The sequence below is a fragment of the Mustelus asterias genome, chromosome 4, assembly GCF_964213995.1.
Source record: "Mustelus asterias chromosome 4, sMusAst1.hap1.1, whole genome shotgun sequence".
Lineage (NCBI taxonomy): Eukaryota > Metazoa > Chordata > Chondrichthyes > Carcharhiniformes > Triakidae > Mustelus > Mustelus asterias.
In genome coordinates this window covers 69,728,853-69,746,714 of record NC_135804.1, presented here as the reverse complement: position 1 = coordinate 69,746,714, position 17,862 = coordinate 69,728,853, and positions in this window count along the sequence as shown.

The following is a 17,862-nucleotide window of genomic DNA, read 5'->3' as shown; positions in this document are numbered from 1 at the left end:
ATGTACCTCTGGATCCAGTCATCCTAGAGCTGAAGGAGCTGCAAAGGCAGAGTCACGAGTATCAGGGAGGCATGATAGCATCGCTCTTCAGATTGCAAGCCTGACAGGTAGACTCCCATTGCCTTCTGTTGAGAAAATGGTGCTGTCACTTCACGTAACAAGGCTGACACTGCAAGAGTGGAAACTGCAGTGGAGACTTTGGCAGGAGATGTGCACTCCATGCAGGAGATTTCTACACCATGGCTTAACTCATAACCTCCATCTCTAAGCGTGTGAGTTTCATGGTGCAGGGCTTGAACTGGATGGTGCAGGCACGAGTGGGAATCCATGATTGTCAGTGTCAAAGGATGGCAGGACTTCTGAATTTCACTCTATCCCATGGAGGGGCACAGGGGCGACCCAAAGAGAAAAGGATCAGCAGGAGTACAGCCCGTGGTCTGCCAGCCAGGGGACCTTGGGCATCTCCAGTTCATCTGACACTTCCCTTCCTGAGAGCAACATACCTCCAGCCCTGGACCCTGAGGAGGGCAGCAGTCAAACACCTGTGCTACCCAAAAGCAGGTGGACCCTCAAGGTCCAAGCCTCCCAGGGAATGCCCACCAAGGTCATCTCAGGCAATAGGGTATGGAAGTCAGCAGGCCACCTCAACCTCAGTTGTGGATCCTGGGGATACATATATATTGACATAGCATGAGGAAGTTTAATAAATTGTAGACAATTAGTGGGAATGGGTGAATCTAGGCACTAGTGTAGGGAAGTCACCATTATATTAAACCTTTTGCATTAAAAATCACTTTGTTCATCCATGGAACCTCCACCCTGTCATTTAATGCCACCAACATGGTGTCAACATGGAGAGCTTAGAGCCACATGGTGCAGTCATTCAAACCTTGCACCTGGGGCAAGCCTGCGAAGCGGGTGAAGCCCATAACCCTGGCACCTTTGCTTGGCTGGTCCTCGTCCAAACTGATATACATGTGAGCCCTTGCATAAAGAGCACCTGTTACCTCCTGGATGCACCCCCCTATGTGTGGTTGACTGGGTGGTGCCTCACACGTCGCCAGTGCTGTCCTGGAATGAGCCAGTGGCATTGAAATTCAGAGCGGCTTTCACTTTAAGGGCCACAGGCAGTGGATGTCCACCCATTCCAAGTGATCAACCTGGATCTGACAGAGGTGGTCCACTGTTAATTAGTTAATTAGTTCGTTAATTTAGTTAATTTAGTTCATTTGGTTTGCACAAAAATGAGTGGAAGCAAACGATCCAAGCATTCAGTTGAAATTCTCAGAAAGGCTTCAACGCAAAACAGATAACACTGATGTGCACCCCTATGCAACGCTTGTAGGTGATGTCTATCATCACTCACCCCAATCGAGGTCATGATGGTCATCCCCCAGACGTCCCCCATCAGCCTTCTATGACACTAAAACTCTGAGATTTCCAAGTGGGATGACCAAAGTCAGAAGACTCTTGGCCAGTACCTAAGTGGTTCATACATCTGTGGTGCTGCTCCTGGAACAGTGACAGGTCCAATCTCTCCCTCCTTCACAGGGCGCTGGTCCCGGCCAGGTGCCACAACACATCAGTGTCTCTGCTTCTGCTCTATGGTGATAATTAGCATACTCATTTTGACAGAGTCCATGGTCCTTCAGAATTGTGCATTGTGAAGAGGAGAAAACCACAGTGAACTATAAGGGATCTTAACAGAGCCCTGACTCTCATTCGTGAATGCCTCTGGAACTAAGCACAACCCTCACAATAGTGTGAAGTGGACCCTGCAAAGTCCCAGTGACACCATATGCCTGCATTACCAGATCTCCATCTCCCCCTACCCCAAAAAACCCCTCATGTGAAAGGCCAGTTGAGTGGATGCATGTGACCAACGTCTGCATGTTGATGGGAACCATACTGACGAACCCCATCATGACCTCAATTGTGGTGCACATTAACTTGAAAGCCTCCTGTTACACTTATAATCCCATTGCACTTTTAATTCTTAAAATATGGTCTCAGTTTCAATTACACATTAAATTGAAAGCCTCTCTATCATTTCTCAACAATTTCTGGCAATCATTTATTTCTTCCATCTTTGCTTGAAAGACTTGAATGAGAATAATCGTTTTGGTAGGTTTGATTGCAAATCATGGTATTGCTTTCACTTTTCCTGTTGTTGGTATTCAGACATTTTAGATATACTCAGTAGCCAACATTCTCATCCATTCCATCTGCACTGGCATTGAGCACATTGTTAGACTTTCTTCCTAATAGAAGGACATAGTTATCTCATGTATAACCATTTATGCTCCTGAATTGCTCTGTCCTCCTTGAGGCGACATCTGATTTGGAGAGAGAATTAGAAGTAGAATTTTCAGATGGGTGGTAGAAGAGAATTATTTTTCATGTGGACTCCACAGCGTCATGTGCCAGGCCTAGATTGATACAGTTTAAGGTCCTTAATCGAATAAAAGTTTCTCAAACGAAGCTTGCCCAGATTCATTCAGCATCTCTCGAGATGTGTGATAGGTATACAGCTCTCTGGCCGATCTGGCCCACATGTTTGGTCTTGTCTTAAGTTTTCTAGTTTTGGTCATTGATATTTGCTATTTTTTCAGAAGTGTTTAAAATTAATTTAGAGCTGTGCCCACTTTTGGCTATTTTCGGAGTTCCACCGAAGATATGATTTCCAAGGTGGACCGGCAGATTAGATAGTCATTGTAATGCTTTTGGCTCATTTGAAGATACTGCTTTCCCACACCTCGTTCCGTTTCTCACTGGTTGAAATATGTATTACCTAAAACTTGGAAAAATAAAAAACATTGAGGGAATCAGTCGACAAACTTTATTTTGCAACTTTTTATTTCTCACATCGAGAACTTATCCATTCATAACAACCACAGCAGTACAAAAGGTAACAAGGTTGTGCTCACTGCAAAATATCAGGGTTTCAAGTAACTCAACTAACCTAGTTATTTAGACAAGAATATCTGCTCAGTTCTCTCAGGTTGAAATCATTTGCCTTCAGGATCTCACTTCATAAGATAAAAAATTGTCAGAAAACTTAAGATAAATTCCAAAATATCAAGCTGAATTATTTTGGTTGGATGTAAAAAAAAAATCAAGGAGCAGAGAAGTTGTATACAAATCGTAGTTGTAGTGTGAAGCAGAGTATCACGACCTCGGGTCTTAGCACTGGCTCTGTGTCCTAGCACTAGTAGCAGCAACCAAAGTTGGTGGTGGGAAGATGGGGTGTAAAGACTCAAAACCGGCAGCACTGCATCCTTGGTGCTTGTAAAGCAGTGCTGTCTCGGGCCACGACTGATGGATCCTGTGTGTGTATGTATGTGTGTGTGTATGGGGAGGGTGGGGGGAGGGGTGTGTGGCTTGTCTGGGGGGTGGAAGGTTGGGTGGCTTGTCGGGGGTGGGGGTGGTGGGGCAGAATTCTCTAACTTTTCAATTTTTCTCCTGCTTCCTCCCCTCGCCCACCCCAGATTTATGATGGATCATGCAGTGCAACTGATAGACCTTGTGGTTCTTTTAGTTGCTGCAGGGGTTGAGGAGCGGGAGGAGGATCAATTGTGGACATGGCAGGCCCAGTGGCTGAAGCAGGAAGAGAGGGATAAGGCCGCCAGAGGCAGGAGGTGGCAGACAATTGCCCGGAGGGGGTAGGAGAATGAGGAAATGGAGACCATGGCAGTTCCGGATGCGAGTGTTCTTTGAACAGTTGTGGGACATCGTGTGCCACCAATGGCTCCACCTATGGAAGGAGACAGTGCAACTCCTGCACCATGTGCTTCAAGACCTGGCACCTCGGGGCAAGGGTTGGGGGGGGGGGGCGGGGGGCACCAACCTCCAGTGGCTGTGAAAGTGACAACTGCCCTAAACTTTTACGCTACCGGTCCGTTGAGGCCGGCAGCACGCATCTCACAGTCATCCGTGCATATGTGCGTGAGGGAGGTCATGGATGCTCTGAATTCCCGGGCAGCACGGCATATCAAATTTGATGAGGGCCAAGCCCAACAGGAAGCCTAGGCTTCAGGACTTGTGGCCATCACAGGGATGCCAAACGTGCAGGGAACTAAAGACTTCACCCACATCACCCTCAGGGCCCTGGAGAAGAATTCTGCATTCTTCATGAACAGGAAGAGGTTCCATTCCATCAACGTGTTGTTGGAGTGCGGCCATCTGCAATACATCATGCATGTCTGTGCAAAACACCCCTAAAGTGTGCATTACAGTTTCACCTTGAGGAAGTCTGATATTCCGGGGGTCTTCGCGGAGGAGCCCAGAGTGCAGTGATGGCTCATGCGGGAAATGGAGTGCCCACTTCAGGCTTGGCTGATGACATCAGTACAGAGGCCTGAGACCGAGGCGGAGACCTGATACAATGAGGCCCACGTTGCGACTCAGTCAATCATAGAGCAGGGCATAGGGCTCCTTAAAATATGATTCAGGTGCCTGGACTACCCTGGTGGGGCCCTGCAGTTTGGTCTCCTGAGAGCATCCCGCATTGTGGTGGTCTACTGAGCCCTCCACACTCTGGTACAGCATGGGGAGACTTCTGGAGGAGGACTTGCTGGAGGGTGACCAGCCAGGCGTCATTGGGGAGGAGGCCGCTCAGGAGGATGTTGAGGAAGACGATGACCATGACTAATACCACCCAGGTGCTGGAGTGCTGGCAGCAGCAAGGCTCCGGCATGCGAGGGCAGCAAGGAAGGCCCTAATCAAGATGCAGTTTGGCAACTAGGGGGCTTATGTTGCCATACATGGGTTCCAACCCTCCACTCCCCCACCTCTTGTTTACCCCTACAATTGTCTACACCGTTGTAACACCAGAGTGACGGGCCTGGGTAGGCTATGTTAGGGTTTTTCTGTGGCAGGCAGGGGGCTGATGACGACTTACTGTACACCATTATGTGATGATGTCCTGATGCAATCTAGTCTGATTTCTACCTGGGCTCTGCATGCACGCTGGCACCGGAGCCCACATCTGGTGGTAAGGGAGCACTAAAAACAGATACAGGGCCTTTGGGTGGGTGCGTTGGGAGTGAGGGAATTTTTCCTTTGTTCTGGGGATGCCATGGCAGATATTGTAAGTCAGTGCCCCTGCATGCCACATGCTATAACCAGTGAATGATTTGGGTGCATTGATTTTCATAGTAGCGGTACGCTGAGTGCCCTCCCCCATGGACATCAACATGCAGTGTGCCTCCTACAAAGATCGGTGTACGGACATTCCTGTTGGAGGCTAATCGGACACAAATTAGGCATAGCTGTGAGGTGAAATAACGTTTTTATTGGTGGCAGTAAATGTGCCTCAAACTCCGTGCTCATACATTACAAGTGGGAGTGAAATTTAACATTGCCTAATTCAATTATCTCACTGGTACACACCTTCACCCATGCCATCTTGGTGCCACTACAACTTCTTAACTCTACGTGGCCTAGCAGTGCACCTGGATGTCTCCCCTGGATGCACATCAGAGGTGGAGGTGGTCAGCTGCCTACTGCGCCCCATGGCCTTCACAATCGTCCTCTGGTGGGTCTGGATCTTGAGATCACAGCCGGCTTCCAGGTGTCACAGACGTATCCATGCCACCCTGTTCATCCTGCTGCCTCTGAGATGCCCCAGTGTCAGGAAGGGAGGGGTCAGAAGGTGAAGCCATAGCTGCAGCCTCCTCGGTGTAGGGCCCTGGCATGGGCTCCAGCCCTTCCTCCTCCCTTGGGGTGCTTGTGGGCCGTTGTGTCACTGCATAGGATGGCAGTGCTTCTGCAGTGAGGTCCAGAAGCTCTGGCGTCACCTGGTCCTGCCAGTCATGGAAGCCCACCTGCATTCTTGCCATGGTTTGTAAACCCTCGGCAATGGCCCTCTGAGTCTGGGGCTACCTGTCAATGGCAGCAGCAAGTGCCCTCTGGGACTGCACCATGCTCTGCAGCTGCTCAGCAATGGCTGACTGTGAGTGGGCCATATTCTCAAGGGCTGCAGCCATATCCCACTGTATCTCTGCATTGTCCTGCTGGGTGTCCTGCAAGCTCTCAAGCCTCTCAGCCATGGGCCGTGGAATCTTGCTAAGCCTGTTATGGCTCTCAGCTGCGGCCTGCTGTGACTCAGCTGTGGCCTGCTGTGACTCATCCATGGCCTGCTGTGACTTAGCTGTGGTCCACTGTGACTCAGCTGTGACCTGCTGTGACTTGGCCATCACTTCAGCAGTGCCATTTATGGTGATTGTTTTCACACCCCAGGCTTTCCACTGCAAATGCCACTCTTGCAGTGTTGGCCTGGGAACCATGCAAGACTGGCAATAGCTGCTCCACCTGAAAGCTTTCGGACTCCTCCCAACATCCTCACCATTGGGCCAGTGTTGCTGTCAGCCCCTGCCACATTCCCTTGCTCTGTTGCTGCATCTCCTGCAGCTAAGGGAGAAGTGATCACAGAAGCCCAGCATGTAGCCTGGGGTCAGCTGAGTTCTCACCTCTGGCAGGCCCCCCTTGGAATTCGCCCCTCCACCTGATGTACATCAGCAGAGGTGTGGCGCACCCAAAAGAGTGACCCAGATGCCTCACCACTAACCTGACCCACCGGAGTGACAGTCTCTGGGGTGGTCAACTGTGAGGTGGAAGCTGACGTGAGATTGATGCTGGCCTCAGAGGTCACATCATCACCTTCCTCCGAGGAGTCTTCTGAGTCGTCATGAGGACGATAGAAGGGGGTGGGGGTTGATGCAGGGTGTCGGGTGGGGTGGCAATGCCAGATGGGCCTGGTGCATCAGGGTCCTTTCCTGCAACACAGGACACAAGGTTGAGTGCAAGGGAGAGACAGGAATCTGGGCTGCCTGCAACTTACTTGAGCGATCTCCAATGAGTGGAGAATTTGCAGGTTCTCACTTTCTGTGCTGCAGCCCGACCTGCCTGTTACTGATGATGTGGACCACTCTTCTTCTGTGAGTTCCAGTGCCGCTCCGCAAATGGGGTGAGGAACTGGATTTTGGACACTCCACCCCCTGCCTTGGCCCTCTCCCAGTGGTTATGGTCATTCTTCTCCTTTGGGGATGGAAGGACCCATTTAAATTCTGACAGCAGGAGGCCTGCAGGGTTGTGAGCCATTTGGAGGGAATTGCTAGGGGGGGGTCAGGGGCTGGAAGCATGCAGGGTGCTGGGATGGAGGGAACTGGAGGTCAAAGAGGCGAAAGGTGCTAGGTCAGCTTTAACACTCATCCTTGCTGCCCAGATTAGGCAACTGAGAATTTTCAGGCACAGTTGACGGTTCTCCGTGCCAGTGCCCTCACACTGGCAGACACTGCCACTGCCTCCCAGGCTGCTTTGCTATCCCTTCCCCTGGGGTACCATCCCTCTGTGGGATGGGGGAGGTGGGGAGTCGGGTCTCCCGCCTCCAGCAAACTGGTTTGCTCAGCATCAGAGAAATGCGCGGCCGTCTTTCTGGAAGCCATTTGCCTGCACTTCCTGCCTGTTTGTCCATCCAGATGCTATGGAAACAAGATCACATCTTTTCTCCACTCTCCCCACCGGTGCGAGACTCTCATACTCAGTGAATACGCTCAGAGTTATGAACTGATGTGCACACATCAGCAAGCTGTGGGAGTCAATGGATCGTAAGAGTTTTAACAACAACAGGTTAAAGTCCAACAGGTTTATTTGGGAGCAAATACTTTCGGAGCACTGCTCCTTCGTCAGATGGAGTGGAAATCTGCTCTCAAACAGGGCACAGAGACACAAAATCAAGTTACAGAATACTGATTAGAATGCGAATATCGACAGCCAACCAGGTTTTAAAGATACAGACAATATGGGCGGCACGGTAGCACAGTGGTTAGCACTGCTGCTTCACAGCTCCAGGGTCCCGGGTTCGATTCCCGGCTCGGGTCACTGTCTGTGTGGAGTTTGCACATTCTCCTCGTGTCTGCGTGGGTTTCCACCGGGTGCTCCGGTTTCCTCCCACAGTCCAAAGATGTGCGGGTTAGGTTGATTGGCCAGGTTAAAAAATTGCCCCTTAGAGTCCTGGGATGTGTAGGTTAGAGGGATTAGCGGGTAAAATATGTGGGGGTAGGGCCTGGGTGGGATTGTGGTCTGTGCAGACTCGATGGGCCGAATGGCCTCCTTCTGCACTGTAGGGTTTCTATGATTTCTATGACTTCTATGAGTGGAGGGAGCATTAAGCGCAGGTTGAAGATATGTGTATTGTCTCCAGACAGGACAGCCAGTGAGATTCTGCAGGTCCAGAAGGCAAGCTGTGGGGGTTACTGATAGTATGACATAAACCCAACATCCCGGTTTAGTCCGTGCTCATCTGTGCGGAACTTGGCTATCAGTTTCTGCTCAGCAACTTTGCGCTGCCGTGTGTCGTGAAGGCCGCCTTGGAGAACGCTTACCCGAAGATCAGAGGCTGAATGCCTGTGACATGTCAATGAATCTGCAGACAATGGGTCTCTGGTCACAGTCGTATGAAAACTGTTAGCGATGCAGGGACAGGCAGGGGCGCATACAAGGATTCGTAGCAAGAATGGAATGTATGGCCCATCGAACTGCTCTGCAATTCGGTGCGGTCACGGCTGATCTTGGACTCTACTTTTCCACTCATTCCCTTTAACTCTTGATTCTCCAGGATGAAAATTCTATCCCATTTTCAAAGACAGAGCATCCACATTCCTGTGGAATTCCAATGATTCACAACCCTTTGAGTGATAAACTTAATCTCTATATAATCGACCCCTTATCCTCAACAATGTGACCCTATTTTTTAGACTCACTGACTGACGCATGTGAGTTGCTCTGGGCAGCATTGTCGATGGTGGAAGAGTCCATTTGAATCTTGAGTTCTGCTGTCTCAGGCATGTGAGCAGATAGTTTCCTCCAGGAAGATATTGATGACTGCCATAGAGAGACAAGTCCAATATAATCCACCATACCTGCCATTAAAATGCTGGCATCAATCACAGTGATGAATTTCAACTCTCCCACGATCATCCTGGAGCTGCCAGCTGTCATCTTCTAGTCTCTCTTGGTCACCTTTGAACGTCCCCCATTGCCTTTGATCAGCCTTCGGTAACCCTCAGCCCTCTTACCAACACCCTTGACTAACTGTCAATCATTCTCTTCAATCTGTCATCCCTCCTATGTCATCCTCAACTGCCTACCTCGTCAATCTTGATCTGCCCTGCTCTTATCCTCGACACTCCATCCATCCCTTGACCTGCCCTTTGTACCTCTTGATTCTCCCAAGTGCACACTTTTCCATCCCTCATTTGCCCTACAAATCCTCTCCAACATGCTTGACCCGTCAATTGACATTGGCATCCCCTGTGTCATCCAGAGGGTGGTGAGGGATTGGAATGCCCTGCCAGCATCAGTAGTAAATGCGCCTAGTTTGGGGGCGTTTAAGAGATCCGTAGATAGGTTCATGGACGAAAAGAAATTGGTTTAGGTTGGAGGGTCACAGTTTTTTTTTTAACTGGTCGGTGCAACATCGTGGGCCGAAGGGCCTGTTCTGCGCTGTAATGTTCTATGTTCTATGTTCTAATTCTTTCCTGCCATGACCCTTCCTCAGTCAGATGGCCAGCACCCATCCTCCATAGTATCGTCAAAACCCGCAGTTGCATAGCTTTCCAAATATGTAGATTATAGAACGTTATGAATCGTAAATGAAATCATTATTATTGTATTATGTGACTGTAAAGTAAAAAGACATTGAACCCCATTGCCTCTCAATTTCCATATTCTTACAGAAGATTGTAGTTGGCATAGGAGGGGGTAAGGCTGATAAAATTTGGAATCAATCAGGTCGAACAACCTGCGACAATCTAATATTAGCCACACGCAACTCTCATGTGATTTGCTACATTGAACTGAGAAATATTTGAGCTTGAACATATTTAGCACAGTCATTGCTCTATGGCTGCACGGTGGCACAGTAGTGGGGTGGCATGGTGGCACAATGGTTAGCACTGCTGCCTCACAGCGCCAGGGACCCGGGTTCAATTCCCGGCTTGGGTCACTGTCTGTGTGGAGTTTGCACGTCCTCCCGTGTTTGTGTGGGTTTCCTCCAGGTGCTCCGATTTCCTCCCACAGTCCAAAGATCTGTAGATTGGTCATGCTAAATTGACCCTTAGTGTCAGGGGGGCTAGCTAGGATAAATGCATGGGGTTATGGGGATAGGGCCTGGGTGAGTTTGTGGTCGGTGCAGGCTCGATGGGACGAATGGCTTCCTTCTGCACTGTAGGATTCTATGATTCTGTATATGAAATGCGCTTTAACCACATCTTCGACCTTTTTTGCAAGTGTCGCTTTCGCCATTTGGGTCAGCTCCGTTGGCTGACTGGCTGGACAGTGATGCTGAATCTTGCCAACAGCATTGGGTCAGTCCCCAAGTCGGATGTGGTCGTTTTGGAGGCTTGTCGTTTCCCATGTTTTATGTGGTGGTAGCGTTGAAGCTATACAATCAATTGTCTCTCTATAATAAAGCGAGGAGTCTATGATCTTTTCTGGACTATGGTCATTTGCCATATCTTGTGTCCAGATTGTGGATTGTTCAGGCATGCTTTCATGACATATTTTCCTTCAAGAACAAGTAACCTAAATTTTGAAAAAAGTGATCATTCAATATATTCCTTCTACACGTCTGCTGTAATTTGACTATAATTCACGCATGTCCGAGCACCGGGCATGACTTCTTATTGATATATCGCTCGAAACGGATCATGGATAATTTGGAAGCTCTTCTTGCACTAAATCTGGGCGAACGGAAATCATAGTAAACTTCGGAAATAAAAAGCCTTCTTTCCGATGGCATGATAATCCTAGCTACCTCACCACCAAACTCGCAGTTTCTGCTGCAGGAGCGTAAATTTAGTAAATAGTTCACCTTTGCAAAAAAAACTAACGATTACAGTCACTTTAATCTTTCGTTTAGTATCAAGTATTCTGATTCACTTGGTTGCATATAAGAAAAAAATATTCACGCCATGGTTCTAGTTGGAGAAATAAGAGTCCAAAATCTGCAAATTTGAGGTAGGGTGAATTGAATATACGAACATGCGAACATTCGGCTCGTCAAACATGCCCGGCGATTTTCTAAGATAATGGCTGATCTGATGGTAACTTAAAAACTGCATCCTGCCGACCCTCGATAACGTATCATTCCCTTACGTATCAAGAATCTATCCACTTCTGCTCCCGTTCACCTACTGATTTGTTGTGATATCTGAAAAGAAATCGTGGAAACGCATAAGAAGTGATTCAATTGTCTAATTTGGGTGGTAACAAACATTATCACTTGCCTTTACATGCCTGTTTTGTTAATGATAATATTGCAATAGTAACGGATTAGTTTCAAAGCTTCTGAATTTTTAAAGTTGCAATATTTGATGTCGATCTTCACGAGACTGGCCTTTGTTGTTCAAAGTACATCCCAACAATATGTGATATTTCAAATAGAGCAGAAAATAAGATATTTCGATTTATTGGTTGAAATGGCAAAATGAACATTTTAGCATATACAATAGTAAAATATTTATTGTAATGGAACAAGTAGCAATTGTTTTCCAGAGGCCCGTTACACTGAGGGCATTTGGGCAGCTATATCACAACAATCTTAGATACAAAACATCAGACGGTCCAAATCCTAAGTTCGTTTAACAAATGATATTGCATTAATTTACTTGAAACATGTCTGTGTTCTGATCATGAAAGACCAGAACATTAAATTTAACCTGAACATTTATTGGTAAACATTTTTCTCCCTAGCGAAGTCATTTTTCCGGCACTCACTGATCCCCGATGCAAAATGTCCCGAAATTGGCAAGTGTGTCTCTTTTAAAAAAAAGACCATTCAACTGCATTTTCCATAATGCCAATTTCAGGCCTACGTCATTCAGGTACCATGTACTTCAGGATTTCTATGACAGGCATACGGCAACTTATGCTCAATAATAAAAATACGCATCTCTAGCTGTGTTCCGCGCCACTTTTTGCTCTGTGCATCAACACGATTCAATGTGAATGGGCTTGACTGCACCGGAACACGAAATTTAAAGCCTTACATCAATGGACCCAATATCCTGGCGGCTGCAACGCCAAAAAAACTGCTTAGAATTTTTAGTTAAGTGTTAAAGCATCGTGCAGTCCTGATCAAATATTATCTCTTTATCTGGAGCTGCTTCCAGATAAAGATCCCTTTACTTTAATTGTCGTTGTCTCACGTGACATGGAATATTTTTCCAATTTAGCATAATTTAGTTCTATAACTAAATAAGGAAAAGACTCTTCAAATCTCTCGTAAACAGAAATACTGGAAATAGACAAAAGATCAATGGCCAGTAGCAAACAGAAGCGTGATACAACATTGCATTTGATGCACCTTTCTGATGATCTCATATCAATTCATATTTTTTCTTGAGGCAAATTTTTCCCATTCCGTCTGCCACAGGAATTGTAGCGGGTGAAGGGCGGACCATGGAAAGGTCCATTGACGTCGGGCGGAATTTTCCGGTTTCGGGGCGAGCGAAGAACATAGCGCAGAAAGCAATATCATGAGCCCGAATACCGGTGGACTATTTGTCGTGCATTTCAATGCTCTATCCTGTTTCAAAACTGATAAAAAACATGCCCAACTCAAACTTGGAAATTCCCATTGTCATCGCGGGCAAAGCACTCAGCTCTGTCAAGTCCAGATTTTAAGTGTCATTTAGCATTTCGATTTCCTTTCAGACTGATCAAGTTTTTTTTTAAATGTCTTGTTCTACATTCCTCCATTTGAGAATGCAGCCGCTCCGAAAACAGTCATTGTTTATACACAAAGCTCAAATAAGAACTCAACTTTCTCACCCTCATGACAATCAGATTAATTCCACATAAGGGCTGCGATTCTCCCTTAGCGACCCGCAACTTTTCTGTCGGGTCAGGCCGGGAGATGCGCGTGTCGGCTATTTCACGGGTTCCCCAACAGTTTTTACCGCCCACGCGCGCATCTCCCAGCTGGAGAAAAATGGCGCCGTCGGGAACCTGCTGAAATTCGACAGGCGCGATTTACATACCTTTGCATGCCATTATTGGAATCCACATGGCAATCTCCGCCCATGTCTGCATCTCCCACCTCTTTGGCGTGACGTAATTTTGGCGCGAATCTGAACAGATATTTAAACGTCCAGCCTTGAACTGACGTGAAGAGGGAAGTGCTGCCAGTGGAGTGCAGGGGATGTTGCAGGTTGGCCCTGGAGATGCCTGGTGGTCTTCCTCCTTGTGGTAAACCACTGTTAGCTTATTACCTGTATATGAGACATGCCTGGACACATCCCTGCCAGCCCTACCCGAGAGTCCTCCACCCCCTGGTCCAGGTATAAAGGCGACTGCTCCCCACCCCCCTGCCTCAGTCTGGACCAGTTCATCGGCATGGGTGTGCTCCAAGTCTTTTGCTAATAAAAGCCTATTTGCTCTTGCATACAAACGAGTCTTTGCTCGATTGATGGTGCATCGCTCCTGCTGCCTTCAGGTTTTGGCCCATTGACGAGTGACATCTGTGGGGGGAGGGCGCGGTGTTGGGGGTTCTCATTTTCTCATAGCTCTCTGGGAAAGGTTCTGTTAGGGAGTGCCATCCCCCCCCCCCCCCCCCACCTCCAGCAGCGCTGAAGCACACTGTGAGAGGCAACATCGAGTCCTCCCACTCCTCCCCACCACCCTCCAAGCAGTGCTGAAGTGCACTGTGAGAGGCAGTGTTGAGTGCTCTCGCTGCCTTCCACCCCCCACGAAGCAGCGTTGAAGCGCACTGTGAGAGGCAGTGTCACGTGCTCCCTCAATGCCCCCCCGCCCCTCTCTAAGCAGCACTGAAGCGTACTGTGGGAAGCAGCCTCGAGGGCTCCCGCTTCCCCTACCCACTCCACAGCACTTTGCAGTGGCATTGTCTTTCTGCAGGGTGTTGTCAGGGACTCTACTCAGTGCTGATGTTCCAGAGTGACGGAGGAGTGTACCATGTGCTGACTGAGGCCTAACCAGATGAAGCAGCTGCTGCTCCAGGCCCAGGTGCAGAGTTTCAGACATGGACTGCATGGAATCTGCTGTCACTGGGCATACATCTGGTGTGGCTTTGCAGTCTGTCCCTGCCCTGTGACAAGGACCAACAACACATGCCTGTAACAGATGCTGCAGTTGCATACATAGCAATGGCTCAAGGGTGCACATTGCCCATGTCTGCACACCGACTTGCATAATCTGTGTCACCATTTGTAATGATGGGAATCTCCCACAACCCTAATTGGGCCACGCATGGCACCATGGATTGTGTGGGGTTGCCAGCTCCCACAAGTGGGGACGCTGGTCCAAGTGAGGGACTGGGGTGGTGCTGGGTCTATGCAGCCAATGAAAATAATCTGTCATTCTATGCTCTTTCCAAACCACACTGGGCAGATGGATCAAGGTTTGTTTGATCTGGAGCTCACCATACTGGTGGCAGCTGGAGGATGAAGAGGCAGTGGTGGGTGTGAAGAGACGACTGCAAGAGCAGCCACCACCAGACCCTCAGGAGAGAGGGCAGGGGGCTGCTGCTGAGGACCAGGAGGTTGGTGAGCAGGCTCCTGAGAGGATGCACAGAAGGCGGAGAGTGCCGAGGCCAAGGAGGTGCAGGCCCCACAATTCCTTCAAGGCCCTCTCAGAGGAGATGTGGCATCGCCGGCTGCGCTTGTCCAAGACCACAGTGCGTCACATTTGTGAGGTGCTCTCGTACCTGTGGTTTGTTCTCACTGGAGCGACGGAGGTTGAGGGGAGACCTGATAGAAGTCTACAAGATTATGAGAGTCATGGACAGAGTGGATAGTCAGAAGCTTTTTCACAGGGTGGAAGAGTCAATTACTAGGGGGCATAGGTTTAAGGTGCGAGGGGCAAGGTTTAAAAGAGATGTATGAGGCAGAGTTTTTATACAGAGAGTGGTGGGTGCCTGCAACTCATTGCCGGGGGAGGTAGTGGAAGCAGATACGATAGTGACTTTTAAGGGACGTCTTGACAAGTACATGAATGAGATGGGAATAGAGAGATATGGTCCCCGGAAGCGTAGGGGGTTTTAGTTAAGTCAGGCAGCATGGTCGGTGCAGGCTTGGAGGGCCAAAGGGCCTGATCCTGTGCTGTAATTTTCTTTGTTCTTTGTACCTGGCACCTCGGGGAGCGGCAGCCACCCACTCCCTGTGGACATGAAGGTGATGGCAGCCCTCAATTTCTATGCTTCCGGGTTATTCCAGGCTCCCAGTGGTGACTTAGCTGGGATCTCCCAGGCTTCCGGGCACGGATGTGTGCGGCAGGTCACAGATGCCCTGTATGCCCAGGCAGGGCACCTTATTAATTTCGATGTGGGCCATGCACAGCAGGAGGCCTGGGCTCTTGGCTTTGCATCCATCACCGGGATTCCGCATGTGCGGGGCACAGTGAATGGCATGCACATCACCTTGTGGGCCCCCCATTGCAGGGCCACAGCAATTTTTGAACTGGAAGGGGTTCCACTCCCTGAACGTCCAAATTATCTGCTACGATCGGCTCAAGATCATGCAGGTCGATGCACGCCACCCAGGGAGTGTCCATGACAGCTTTGTGATCCGGCAATCGGACAACCCTGGGCTCTTTGAAAACCAGCCCAGGCTCCTGGGATGCCTACTGGATGACAAAGGTTACCTGCTGAGGTCATGGCTGATGATGCCTGTGTGGAGGCCCGAGACTGAGACGGAGACCCGCTACAACGAGACCCATGCAGCCACCTGGTCCGTCGTTGAGTGATTTATCGGCCTGCTGAAGATGCGATTCCGCTTCTTGGACCGCTCTGGAGGGGTCCTCCAGTATGACCCTGTGCGTGCTTCACCCATCAGTATCATTTGCTGCGCACTTCACAACATCGCCCAGCAGTGGGGAGACCAGCTGAAGGAGGAGGAGGAGGAGGAGCAGCGCGGGGGCGAGGTGGGCACCCCACCACATGGAGAGCTGGAGGAAAGACAGCGGGTGGCAATGGCAATGAGGGATGCCTTGATTGCAGCCCGCTTCACCTAGCTGGTGCTGTGCAATGAAGGGGGTGCAACCAACACACATCCAGCACACAGCAGGAGCAAGTGCAGCCACTACTCCCCCTCCAAATCAACCTGGGCCCTCAAACCACCACATCACCCTTCCCCTGCTCCTGTCATCCCGCAACCATTTCCCCAGAAACATCCAACCCTATTAGTGTCCCTGGGCTGGTAATGGTTGCGAGTCTTGGTTTGAAGGCCGAACGATGATGAAGACTCGCTGTTCTGCACACTGGGATCGTGCCCCTGGTGCAATTCAAGTCTGACTCCGACCTGTACTCTGAATGCACTCTGCTGCCCTGGCCAACATAGCTATAATGGTTGGGGACACATGTTTTTTGGCGAAGAAAGGGGGGGCACATGCACCAAAGGTCTGGTGGATATTGGGGAAGGTAGGGCCGGCACTCTGAATCATGGGCTGAATCTGCAAGGCTCAACAGACAGCGCTTCTATGTTTGGGAGTCGGGAACACTGGGCTGTCTGGGGATGGAAGAGAATCAGAGAGACATTAGTCACAGCTTGATGTGCAATTAACAGTTTGTTGTGCTCTTCACATAAATGATTACCAAACCCTGACTAATGCTGACCATCACCCGTTCCCTTGAGTGAACTACAACATTCTATCTTTGTGCTGTCTGCAGCTTCTTCTAGGTGCCACCCAGGATGCACATCAGAGGTCGAGGTGTCCAGTTGTGCCTGTGATGTCCTTGGAGGACGTCCCCGGTTGGTCGGGACCTGGAGGTCACAGCTGACTTGTGGATGGCTCTGTTTCGGTGCCACCCTGATCATCTCGCTGGCCCTGAGATGCCCCGGTGTGAGGAAGGGGGGAGTTGGAAATTCTCTGCGATCTCCTGGGTGGAAGACACCGGCATGGTCTCAAGCCCCCTCTCCTCCCTTGGGGTGCCCAGAGACCCTATGGGTACTCCATGGGACACCAGCGTAGCTGAAGTGAGCTCCAGAAGCTCTGGCATCACCTGGCTCTGCCAATCTTGGAGGCCTAGATGTGTCTGCCCCATGATGTGTGATTCCTCAGCCCTGGCCCTCTGAGACTCGGCCAAGCTCCGGAGCCCCTCCACTACAGCATTCTGTGAGCAAGCCAGGTGCTGGAGCCCCTCAGCAGTAACCCTCTGAGCCTGGGCTAAGTTGTCGAGGATCATAGCCACGGCATGCTGTGTCTCCAGAATGCCAGCGAGAGTCCCAGCCATGGCCAGCAATGTCTCCCACATGCCCCCGACATCCATGGCCATCGAACGCTGTGCCTCCTGGATGTCAGAAACACACTCGCCTGTGGCCCATAGTGTATCCAGGGTGGCATGGACCCTGTCACCCATGAGGACAGATTCCTGAGCCAGACTTTCCACTGCGGTCACCACCCTTACAGTGTTGGCCTGGGTCTCATGCTGTGTCGGCACCACCTCCTGCAACAGCACTCTGTTTGACTCCCCTAAACAGCCTTGCAGTCACAGCATGGTTGCTGACAGCCCTTCCACAACTCCCCAGGTTTCCGAATGCATCTCCACCAGCCTTGGGAGGAACAAACCAAGAGGCCCAGCAGCTAGCTTGGGGATAGCTGAATCCTGGCCTCCGACAAACCTCCATGTGCCCGAGCCCTCAGATGTGCGCCCCTCCACCCGATGTGCATCAGTGGTTGTAATGTACTCGCCAGATCGTGACCCAGAAGCTTCAACACTGAAGTTACCCACCATGGTGATTCTCTCTGTGTTGGTGGGTTGTGTGGTACTTGCTGGTTACGCTTTAGTTGTGCTGCCCTTGGAGGATTCCTCAGTGAATCCCTCCGAGGTGTCATCCAGGGGGTCAT